This window comes from Schistocerca piceifrons, chromosome 10 (assembly GCF_021461385.2).
Source record: "Schistocerca piceifrons isolate TAMUIC-IGC-003096 chromosome 10, iqSchPice1.1, whole genome shotgun sequence".
NCBI classification, from domain to species: Eukaryota; Metazoa; Arthropoda; class Insecta; order Orthoptera; family Acrididae; genus Schistocerca; species Schistocerca piceifrons.
Window position 1 is genome coordinate 140,906,433 of NC_060147.1, and position 12,798 is coordinate 140,919,230.

A 12,798-nucleotide genomic window follows, 5' to 3' on the forward strand; every position below is an offset into this window, starting at 1 on the left:
GCTCCGTGTGACTATCATCTCTTTGGGAAGCTGAAAGACTCTCTTCGTGGACCAAGGTTTGAAGATGATGACTTCCTTGTGCACGCTGCCAAACAGTGGCTCCAACAGGTTGGTCCAGAATTTTGCCGTGCGGGTATACAGGCGCTGGTTCCAAGATGGCGTATGGCAGTTGAGAGAGATGGAAATTATGTGGAGAAATGAAATATTGTTCCTAAAGGATGTATCTACACACTGTAAAACTTTCAAAAATGTAGAAGAAAAGATGGATTTTTTTAAAAAAATAGTGTGCATTTCTTTTGGCATGACCCTCTTATTATTCCTGTCAGTAACTTGTATGCATGAGCTGCTGAAGTGGTTGTCCTATAATTCTGACACTTATTGGCTCTTGCTATCTTCCGAATCGTGTGGATGATGTTTTGTTCAGAAAGTCAGTTGGTGTATCGCTAGTCTCTTACGTCCAACACACCAACGTGAATACTCGGTTTCCCCAATGATTTTAGGAATTCCAAGGGAATGTTAGCCTTCCTTCCTTATTTGATCCTAAGTCTTCCAAAGCTCTTTTAAATTCTAGTTCTAATACTGAATGCCCTATCACTTCCCCGTTGACTCCTATTTCTATATAAATGAACAAACGTGAATTTAAGAAAAAGCGGCACACGTGTGTGTGTGCGTGTGTGCGTTTGCGTGTGCGTGTGTCGTGTGCGTGCGTGTGTGTGTTTGTTTGTTTGTTTGTTTGTTTGTTTGTGTGTGCATGGGGAGGATGCCCTCATGGCCTCATGAATTGATTTTCCGCGCTTTACGCAGTCGGTTATTACGGGCAAGCGAAGACAGAGCGTTTTCTGCCGACCTATAATACTGACTTGATCAGCACCTGTGCCGTGGTGGCAAAATAACACTTTAATGTAATATATCGCTTGTGTGGCCGTAGCGAATGTAGTTAGTATTTGCGATGGGCGGTTTACAGCAACGAAAACATTACTGGCTTCTCCCAACATGTTGTTCCGTTCGACAAGCGAGGTATTATCTACGCCAGTCGAAAGTGTTAAAGGCGAATCTTGGTAATCGTTGTCTAGGATGTAGCCAGTACATGAAGAGCATGCTGCAGTGGCAACGAGTCACTAACTGAAAGTATTTGTCAGGCTGGCAAAAAGGTCACCGCCAATGCGTTTGCTGCGGCACGTGGCAGACACATACTGATGTACCGAGAGATCAGACTGCCGTTTGTGCCTCACATTCGTGAGTGGATTTAGGATTTCTGGATGCACAGTGTGTTTTCTCGTCATCTTGGATGGAGAATCATCGACAGATGTAACAGGCGTGTCCCAGGCTGGAATCCTTACTGTTCGTCCATACTCCTATGCAGGGTGTTAAAAAAAAAAAGTGTCGAATGCTTGACAGGTGGTAGCACTCATCGAAACAAGAAAAATAAGTCCAATAAACATAAGGTCTAAAGTCAGTTTTGTAATTTGTTTGTTATTATATTGAAAAATCAGGAATATCGATTCCAAAATGGAGCATCACCCTTGTCTGCCCCCTTACGGGAGGCTTCGTTATTGTGTTGTTGCTGACGCTGATCTGTGTTCAATGACACACCATCTGTAAGGTGGAAGCTGGTGGCACCCAAAAAAGCAAAAATCCATCTGGGGGACACTAGGCAGGAAGGAAGATTAGGGATTTAGCGTCCCCTTGACGGCGAAGTCAGTTGACATCGGAACTGAGTAAGTTTGGAAAGGAGTCGGGCATCGGCCTGTTGACGGGAGCCGCGTGAACCGGTCGAGGAGAATCCCACGTGAAGCGTTGGGACTCGCGCTCTGTAACGGGCCGGCCCCGAGTGCAGTGAGGCAGCCGACCGACCGCTGACAGCTTTCCCTCGCTGCCTGTGTAGCAGCTTGGCTCCGCTGCGGCAGACGACACCGAGTTCAGCGCGCCGTCTTCTTCTGTACAACAGGGAGCAGGCGTCAGACGGTGTGGAGCAGAAGACAGCGCAGGGACGGCGACACGACCAGGGTGTGCACAGCGTTCCACTCTGAGCTGAGACTGGTAGCCGTCCGATCCAAGAGACTCGGCACCATCTTCTCCAGCCTTGTGCTCTACCGAGTGAGGTGACGCTGTAGTTAGCGCACTGGCCTCGCATTCGGGAGGATGACGGTTCAAACCCGCGTCCAGCCATGCTGATTTAGGTTTTCCGTTATTTCCCTAAATTGCTTCAGGCGAATCCCGGGATAGTTCATATGAAAGGGCATGACCGACTTCCTTCCCGGTCCTTCCATAATCCGCCAATGGAACCGATGACCTCACTGTTTGGTCCTCCCCCCCCCCTCCCAATCAACCAACAAGAACCACCTTCTTTTGCGCTCTCTCTCTCTCTCTCTCTCTCTCTCTCTCTCTCTCTCTCTCTCTCTCTCTCACACACACACACACACACACACACACACACACACTCGTTTTAGCCATTTGTCCCCCGGTCTCTGGCCGTCCATCTTTACCTCGTCTGTCTTCCTAGCCAGCCGGCCGCGGTGGCCGTGCGGTTCTAGGCGCTCCAGTCCGGAGCCGCGCTGCTGCTACGGTCGCAGGTTCGAATCCTGCCTCGGGCATGGGTGTGTGTGATGTCCTTAGGTTAGTTAGGTTTAATTAGTTCTAAGTTCTAGGGGACTGATGACCACAGTAGTTGAGTCCCGTAGTGCTCAGAGCCATTTTGTCTTCCTAGCCATCCTCTTCTTGTCCATTCGAAGGCCCACATCATTTTAATCTTTCTTCCTCTTCAACGAGTTCCTCATGTCTTGTCTCTCTAACATCTAAATTTCTCGTCTTATCCATTTTTGTTCCACCCATCAGACTTCTCAAAAACTTCACTTCATCTGCACCTTACTTTCCTACTCTTCCCTTTCGTTCGTGATCCATGTTGCTGCAGCGTACATCATAACTGGTATCCGAAGTGTGAGAGAAAAGTAATGGGACCGATTTATATCTACCCAGTATTTATTTATTTTTTTGAGACAATGGTATTGTTTCCTTCAGAGTGGTTCACTTCGGCAGCTGTGCACCGGCGTAGTCGTTATTCCCAATCTTGGTGGCAGCGCTGAAAGGCTTCGATTGGTAGGGCCTTCAACATGCCGGTCACATTCTTTCGAATGTTCTCCAGAGCCCCAAATTGACGTCGTTTTAAGACATTTTTAATTTTTGGGAAAAGAAAAATGTCACCAGGACTCAGATCAGCTGAAAAAAATGGTTCAAATGGCTCTGAGCACTATGGGACTTAACATCTAAGGTCATCAGTCCCCTAGAACTTAGAACTAGTTAAACCTAACTAACCTAAGGACATCACCCACATCCATGGCCGAGGCAGGATTCGAACCGTAGCGGTCACGCGGTTCCAAACTGAAGCGCCTAGAACCGCTCGGCCACAACGGCCGGTTCAGTTCAGCTGAACAGGGTGGCGGTGGGAGACCAACAGGAATGTCTTTTGAGGTCAAAAGTTCCGTGATGGATGCGGCCGTGTGACGTGGGCCGTTGTGATGCAGCGTCCACTTGTCTGCAAGTCCCGTCTCACTCGATTCACCCTTTTCCGATGCCTTTCGAGGACGTCTTTGTAAAACACTTGGTTGCCAGTTTGTCCTGAAGGAACAAATTCGGTCTGATGTTGCATGTTACAAGAGCGCACGCACACACACACACACACACACACACACACACACACACACACACACACACACACGTTCGACGCTTTCGTTGGTGTTTGAAGCTGAAGGTGCTCTTGAGCGAGGTTAACATTCAGCGTGTTTTGAGCCTTCCAGAAATCTTTTGTGCTGGCGAAAAACCTGTGCTCTTCGTAAGACATGTTCTCCATAGTCCTGTTTCAACTTTTCAACGCTCACACTTGTGTATTCGCCGAGTTCAACACAAAACTTGATTGCATCTAAGTTCCGCGGTTCCATTTCCGTACACAGACAAGAAAATCACAGCCTGTGACGTGAAGGCTCTACGGATCTGCAACTTGGACTGACCATCTGGAAGGGGTGATCGCAACTGGACGTTCTACACAAGCAGAACAACACAACATTGCCAGATGACTCGCATTGTAGTCAGTCTTATTTTTCTCACGCACCACGTAATGATAATACGTTTTGTGAATAAAGTCGCCTGATACTGCCTCAGTAAATTTCTTCATTTATTACGCCATTTCGGTTACTGCCCTCATCAGGTATCTGCAGTTAAGGTTAAAGGAACGTAGAGTTTAGCTAACAGGGCACGGTTTTTAAATTATCAGACACGTTTAATCGTAACAGTATGTTAATATTTTCATAACCGCGACATCATGCTGATACAAAATGTGTTTAACAGTGAATGTCATGCGGTTGTTGTGTAGATAATATTGTGTGGCAGACTCAGTGCAGCCTGTACTTGTTGGCATGTTGTGGTGAACTCCACGTGGATTAATTGCAGCCATCTGTAAAGGCTAATTTTGTAAGTACATTACTATTCTAGCTCAAATAATCTTCTATTATTTGCCTTCGACTGTATGTAATTTAAAGATTCTCTGTCGTTTTATAAGTATGAGGGAAGAAATAAACATATTAAGTTAATAAAATGCTTGACAACGTCCCCGATATTAACGCCACCAGTCGGCCACACCTCAGAGCTTGTCATTTGTCCCCCCACCCTCGATTAGGTATAGGTCTTTAATACTGACACTGAACCTTGCTTCTAACTTCTCAGTTCTTGTCGTGTTAACTTTTATAAATACGTTTTTTAATTCTTATTTTTTTATCTTTTGTAAGTTGATATTGCATAGCAAACGCCTGCGCTCTTTATCTTCCTTTAACCTTAGTTTCCGATATCTTACGATGGCAACAGCTGAAACGGCGTAATAAATAGAATAATCATTTAGCGATCTAGACGGTATAACTCAGAAAGTGCTCTCAGTGGTCATAGAGTCGTACAGGATATTTCCTTTACTGAGACAATACGTTTGTTCTGTTGCGTTCTTACTTTACCTCTCTCAGATCTCGTACAGCCATAGCACTGCCTTGCTTGTTCATTAACTTCTTTATGATTTCTTCCATACCGTTTCTCTGTCGCTTCATATAAAGCTGTGAGATGGCCTTGCACGTTCGCTAATCTCTTTATCATTTCTTTCATTTTCCGTTATTATTCTCCCCAGATACTCGAAACTTTCCAACGTCTCCAGCTGCTCCCCGCTCAGTGTCATGTGCGCTACAGGTCTGTCCTTCAGTTCCTGATGCAGTAACCACCAGGTTTCTCTTAAAAGTGAGCGCATACACGCATGCATGGTACAAGCAGTACCATGGAACAAGTGAACGTGCATCGAGTGTCGTAACCTACATCCTGTTCCTGCTTGTGTCGGTTACGCTGCCTCTGTCAGCTTCTATGTGACGTTACAAGACGAGTCAACCACGCCACGTGACGTGCGCCCGCGCGACAGCGCCGGATAACAAACACAGGGACTCCAGTTAATTTAAACCATATTCTCGTTCCTGCTGAATATGGGGCTCTTCCTTTGACAACTGATACGCTAGTGTACTTCAGATTTTAACATGAATTATATTTCGTTTCTTGCACAATACTGTGTGCAGAAAAATTGGATAGTAAGGAAACAATGGTTGGCTCATTGCTTATATACTGGAGAGCGGTATCCCTTCAAACCTATCTCCGATACCATCATTATGAGACTTACTAATACAACACCTTGAACGACTAGAGATAAGACTTTCATATTCACAGGACATGTACATTAGTACATTACGTGGTGAAAAGTATGCGGACACCTGGCTGAAAATAACTTAAAAGTTCGTGGCGCCCTCCATCGGTAATGCTGGAATTCAATATGGTGTTGGCCCACCCTTAGCCTTGATGACAGCTTCCACTCACGCAGGCATACATTCAGTCTGGTGCTGGAAGGATTGTTGGGGAACGGCAGCCCATTCTTAACGGAGTACTGCAGTTGAGGAGAGGTATCGATGTCGGTCGGTGAGGCCTGGCACGACGTCGGCGTTCCAAAACATCCCAAAGGTGTTCTATAGGATGCAGGTCAGGACTCTGTGTAGGCCAGTCCATTACAGGGATGTTGTTGTTGTGTAACCACTCCGCCACAGGACGTGCATTATGAACAGGTGCTCGATCGTGTCGAAAGATGCAATCGCCATCTCCGAATTTCTCTTCAACAGTGGGAAGCAAGAAGCTGCTTAAAACATCAATGTAGGCCTGTGCTGTGATAGTGCCACGCAAAACAATAAGGGGTGGAAGCCCCCTGAATGAAAAACACGACCACACCATAACACCACCGCCTCCCAATTTTACTCTTGGCACTACACACGCTGGCAGATGACGTTCACCGGACATTCGCCATACCCACACCCTGCCATCGGATCGCCACGTTGTGTACCGTGATTCGTCACACCACAGAACGTTTTTCCACTGTTCAATCGTCCAACGTTTACGCTCCTTACACCAAGCGAGGCGTCGTTCGGCATTTACCGGCGTGTTGTGTGGCTTATGAGCAGCCGCTATGAGCAGCCGCTCGACCATGAAATTCAAGTTTTCCCTCCTGCCGCCTAATTGTCACAGTACTTGCAGTGAATCCTGATGCAGTTTGGAATTCCTGTGTGATGGCCCGGATATATGTCTCCTTATTACACCTTACGACCCTCTTCAAATGTCGGCGGTCTCTGTGAGTCAAGAGGCGAGGTCGGCCTTTACTCTTTTGTGCTGTACGTGTCGCTTCATGTTGGAAACAGTGGACCTGGGGATGTTTAGGAGTGTGGAAATCTCGCGTACAGGCGTATGACACAAGTAATACCCAATCATCCGACCACGTTCGAAGTCCGTGAGTTCCGCGGAGCGCCCCATTCTGCTCTCTCACGATGTCTAACGACTACTGTGGTCGCTGATGTAGAGTACCTGGCAAGCAGGTAGCAGCACACTGCACCTAATATGAAAAACGTATGTTTTTGGGGGTGTGGGGATACTTTTGATCGCGTTTGCTCTCCAGAAGTGAGTAGCATTTCAGTCACGTCGGTTCAGCATGTGTCCTGCTGCCTGGTAGGCACAGAGTCCGCCGTGGGCCCTGCCTGATAACTTGTTCCACGCGTGATGGCAGTGACGCATGTAAGGCGCGAATGGCGCCCTGCGGTACAGCCATCCATGCTGCATTCATCTGGTTCCATGTTGGTCGGCATTGGGTCACGCTGCTGCACCCGTCGTTTCATCCTGTCCCACACATTGTCGATTGGCGACGGATCTGGTGATCTGGCGGGCCAGGGCAAGAGGCTGACATCCTGTGACACCAACAAGGCACGTGTTCGCGCAGCAACATGTGGTCGTGCTTTGTCGTGCTGGAAAATGGCGTCTGGGGTGTTGTGCAGAAAGGGTATGGCTGCGTGTCGCTGGGTGTCATTCATGTGGGTCACATTGGTGTCAGTGTGCTGAACACACACACCGGCTGTGGTTTGTGACTGTCCCAGTAGCACCCCACACCATTAGGCGTCGAGTTGGCGCTCGAAGTGTTGTGCGAATGCAGCCACTGTGATGCCGCTTCCCCTGTCTACCGTCGACAAAAATACGGCCATGATTTTCGAACAAACAGAACTTGGATTCGTGTGGAAACATTATCTGATGCCATTCGTGTCGCCAGTGACGTCGTTCCATACGCCATTGTCGCCTAGCATGTTTCGGCACATTCGTCAAAGGTAGGCGGAGAACTGGACGACGCGCAAGTGTCCCATGCCGTACTAAAAGTGGACGATGTGTCACAGTGGTCCATTGTTGCGCCAGAGCCGAGGACGACGCAGATCCGTCCTGGAATGCCATTCGGACGAGGTGTTCATCCTCTCAGGAGGTGTTCTGGGTGGTGCGACTGACCCGTATCGTCGTGTTCCACGGGTTGCACGGCCTTCTGTGAACTATTCTGAACAACTGTTGTGTCCAAACAATTCAATTTCCCGTATGGATGCAACACATTTTGTCATGCCAATAACGCGCCCTCTTTGGAACTCACTGATTTTACAGCACGATTCGCACATACTTCTGCGAGACATACTGCACGTTTGCTCAAGTCGCACTGATCCATTACCTTCGGTTTGTAGCGGCAACGAGAGGTGCAGGCACAGTAGGTGGTCGCGATAGCGTGGTTGGCTTTGAGCCAGCGGGCCGACACGGTTCAGATGCTAATCGCTTCCGCAGAACACACTAACGTACATATCATATGCGTATGAAAGTCCTGTCTGTAGTCGTGCAGCGTCTTCTTTTCTTTCTCAATATGAGTGTATTTTTACCAAGAGGGTTTAAAATGTGAACGGTGCCCTTCTTCTTCAGAGTGACATCTGGTTACGGGAAACTGGCGCCCTGGCATCGGTTGGCGCCGATGCAGTATGGGAAACCTCTGAGGAACGAAGTCAAGATCCGCTTCCTGTATGTCCCAGCAGCCAAAACTCGGCCGCTGCCCTCACCGGGAGTCGGCAGGAGAGCCATTTCTCGATGTCGGAAGCTCACTGAGGACCGGTCACTCCAGACTCGTGTAACCCTGGCGGGCGGCCACTTTCTCTTCGGACACGAGCGGTCGCAGTCGGACGGCGCACGCGCGACACGCCGGCGCCAGGCGCTTGGGCGCGCGCAGTTTCGTTACGGTTTTCTGGTCCACTGCATTGGACGCCCCCGACACTACGCCGCCGTTTTAAAAAGCGAGAGCAGCTGCCTCGCACAGGAGCGCTGGCTGCTACAAATTGCCCATCTACGTCCCAAAACACGCATCCACTCCCTTCCCTTTGTCGTCTCGACCGCTCTCTCGTGTCTTCAGTTCTCTGCCTAATCCACAGGGTGTTTCAAAAATGTCCGGTATATTTAAACGGCAATAAAAACTAAACGAGTAGCGATAGAAATACACCGTTTGTTGCAATATGCTTGGGACAACAGTACATTTTCAGGCGGACAAACTTTCGAAATTACAGTAGTTACAATTTTCAACAACAGATGGCGCTGCGGTATGGGAAACTCTATAGTACGATATTTTCCACATATCCACCATGCGTAGCAATAATATGGCGTAGTCTCTGAATGAAATTACCCGAAACCTTTGACAACGTGTCTGGCGGAATGGCTTCACATGCAGATGAGATGTACTGCTTCAGCTGTTCAATTGTTTCTGGATTCTGGCGGTACACCTGTTCTTTCAAGTGTCCCCACAGAAAGAAGTCACAGGGGTTCATGTCTGGCGAATAGGGAGGCCAATCCACGCCGCCTCCTGTATGTTTCGGATAGCCCAAAGCAATCACACGATCATCGAAATATTCATTCAGGAAATTAAAGACGTCGGCCGTGCGATGTGGCCGGGCACCATCTTGCATAAACCACGAGGTGGTCGCAGTGTCGTCTAAGGCAGTTTGTACCGCCACAAATTCACGAAGAATGTCCAGATAGCTTGATGCAGTAATCGTTTCGGATCTGAAAAATGGGGCAATGATTCCTTTGGAAGAAATGGCGGCCCAGACCAGTACTTTTTGAGGATGCAGGGACGATGGGACTGCAACATGGGGCTTTTCGGTTCCCCATATGCGCCAGTTCTGTTTACTGACGAAGCCGTCCAGGTAAAAATAAGCTTCGTCAGTAAACCAAATGCTGCCCACATGCATATCGCCGTCATCAATCCTGTGCACTATATAGTTAGCGAATGTCTCTCGTGCAGCAATGGTAGCGGCGCTGAGGGGTTGCCGCGTTTGAATTTTGTATGGATAGAGGTGTAAACTCTGGCGCATGAGACAATACGTGGACGTTGGCGTCATTTGGACCGTAGCTGCAACACGGCGAACGGAAACCCGAGGCCGCTGTCGGATCACCTGCTGCACTAGCTGCGCGTTGCCCTCTGTGGTTGCCGTACACGGTCGCCCTACCTTTCCAGCACGTTCATCCGTCACGTTCCCAGTCCATTGAAATTTTTCAAACAGATCCTTTATTGTATCGCTTTACGGTCCTTTGGTTACATTAAACCTCCGTTGAAAACTTCGTCTTGTTGCAACAACACTGTGTTCTAGGCGGTGGAATTCCAACACCAGAAAAATCCTCTGTTCTAAGGAATAAACCATGTTGTCTACAGCACACTTGCACGTTGTGAACAGCACACGCTTACAGCAGAAAGACGACGTACAGAATGGCGCACCCACAGACTGCGTTGTCTTCTATATCTTTCACATCACTTGCAGCGCCATCTGTTGTTGAAAATTGTAACTACTGTAATTTCGAAAGTTTGTCCGCCTGAAAATGTACTGTTGTCCCAAGCACATTGCAACAAACGGTGTATTTCTATCGCTGCTCGTTTAGTTTTTATTGCCGTTTCAAATATACCTGTCATTTTTGAAACACCCTGTATCTCCAAATCATTGCGGCGCCTTATCACCAGTGGAGAGTACAGTAATGACACGTTCTCCGTCACTCCTTCACTCTCTCCTATTTACTAGCTTATAATTAATGCCTGTCCGCTTTTATCTGTTAACTATGCATGTCATTTTATGGAGTGATTTCTGCGCTTTTTGTACCCATTATCTTGTGAACACTGTTGTAAGCAAGGTGTAAGGTCCTGAATTTCAATATAAGACAATTTAAATGATAACGGTTTTTTTGTGGTGTCATGGCTTCTGCCCACCCTCCCTGTCTCTTAATTATTAGCTAGGTGCGTAACTTCGTAGCGTTTTTGTTTCGCATGTTGTTATTCCTCGTCACATGGCATTATTCATCGATTCTCATGTATTTTATTTGTGGTTCGTTGTTGTTATTTGAGTTTACATATTGTCATTCTGTCATTCGTAGAGAGTAAGTGGAGCTGTGGATGCTAGAAAATGGAATGCCAAGTGTAGAAATTGGAAGTTTTGCGACATATTCTTCTGTTTGAGTTCAGTGGAAGGGCGACACAGCCAGCCAGATACATTTCCGCCCTGTAGTGAGATAACGCCAGTGGACAGAGCACGGCAGCCGGCCGCTGTGGCCGAGCGGTTCTGGGCGCTACTGTCTGGAACTGCGCGACCGCTGCGGTCGCAGGTTCGAATCCTGCCTGGGGCATGGATGTGTGTGATGTCCTTAGGTTAGTTAGCTTTAAGTAGTTCTAAGTTCTAGGGGACTGATGAGCTGAGAAGTCAAGTCCCATAGTGCTCAGAGCCATTTGCACCAAGAGCACGGCAAGCAATTGGTTTTCTCTTTGTAAGGACGATGGTTTTGACATTCTACTCGAGAAGCGGTAAATGTAGAGTACTGTAATCATTCACGTGCGACATTTCTGTGCAGTGGGGAAGTATGAAAAACAGGTGTATGGGTACCGGATCCTCTAAGCCAAAATCACAAAAATCAGCAGGTGGCCATATGTGGATCTCTGCTTGCTCATCATCACCTGGTTTGTGAAAAAAAGAAAAAAAAAGAATAACGAAAAAACCGACCGTTCACATGTTATATCGTTACCCGTGATGAGAAATGCTCTCTCTATGCTAACGTAATATCTGGTGAATAAGGTGGCTGTGGAAGTACTGAAATTTGTTTTGAGGTTAAAAATTTCTGTACTGACAGAGCAGTATGGGACGGCGCATTATCGTGGTGCAGAATCCAATTATCAGCCATGTTGGCACGGACACGGAGAACTCTTTTACGAAGTCTTTCTAAAATTTCTTTTTAGTAATATTGGTTAACCGTTTGTCCAGGAGGCACCCACTCTTTATGAAGAATTCCCTTGGAATCAAAGAAGCACCCAAGCATGCATTTCACTTTTGACTTTGACATGCGAGCTTTTTTTGGTCTGGGTGATCCCTTTGAGCACCATTGCGAACTTTGGCGTTTTGTTTTGTCTATGCACCGTACAGAAAAAAAAAACAAATTTCATCACCAGTGATAAGACGGCTCAACAATTCTGGGTTGGTTTCCGTTTGGTCTAACAGATCGGCTGCCACATTTTTCCGTGTTTGTCGTTGTTGTGGTGTGAAATTTTTGGGGCCCATTTTTGCACAAATGTTTCTCATACCAAGATCTTCAGTTATGATTAGACGAACCGTTTCTCGATTGATGTTCAGTTCTTCTGCAATCATTTTCACGGATAATCTTCGATCAAATCGTACGAGTTCACGCGCCCTGGTCAAGTTGACATCTGTCCGTGAGGTTGATAGTTGTCGACTGCGGTCTTCATCTTCACATTCGTTGTGCCTTCACTAAACATTTTATGCCAACGAAAAACTTGAGCTCTTGACATAACCTCCTCTCCAAAAGCCTTCTGAAGCTTACCGTAGGTTGTCGTCACGTTTTCACCCAATTTAACGCAAAAAGAAATGGCATACCGTTTCGCAATATTATGCGGTTCCGTTTCCGTGACGAGAGACACAAACACGTGTTAACTTTTTGCAGCACAACTCACGACTGAGCAGTTGCATGGATGTTCCTCTTGGACTAGAAGCCGCTTATAGACCAAGGTCAAAGATATTGTGCCTACGCACGCCTGCAGGGTTGCCACATCTGGCAAAGGAAAATCAGCCTCATTACTTTATTGTCGCACCTCGTATATTTTTTTTAACAAAAAATTTTACCACTCCCGCTATGGCTAATTGGTACATCGGTTTCCTCTTTCCTCGGTTACTGGTAAATAATAAAAATCACCTGTTATAACCGAGACCAAACAATTACCGAGAAATACCGGTTGTTCAGAACTGAAATACAGGTATCGGTTTTAAGCGCTCGGTTTTTCCCGTCCCCATTGTGAAGGGCCGCGGTTGCTGCCCGCGCCCACTAACTGCTGGTGGCGAGAGTCATTGTTCCCCA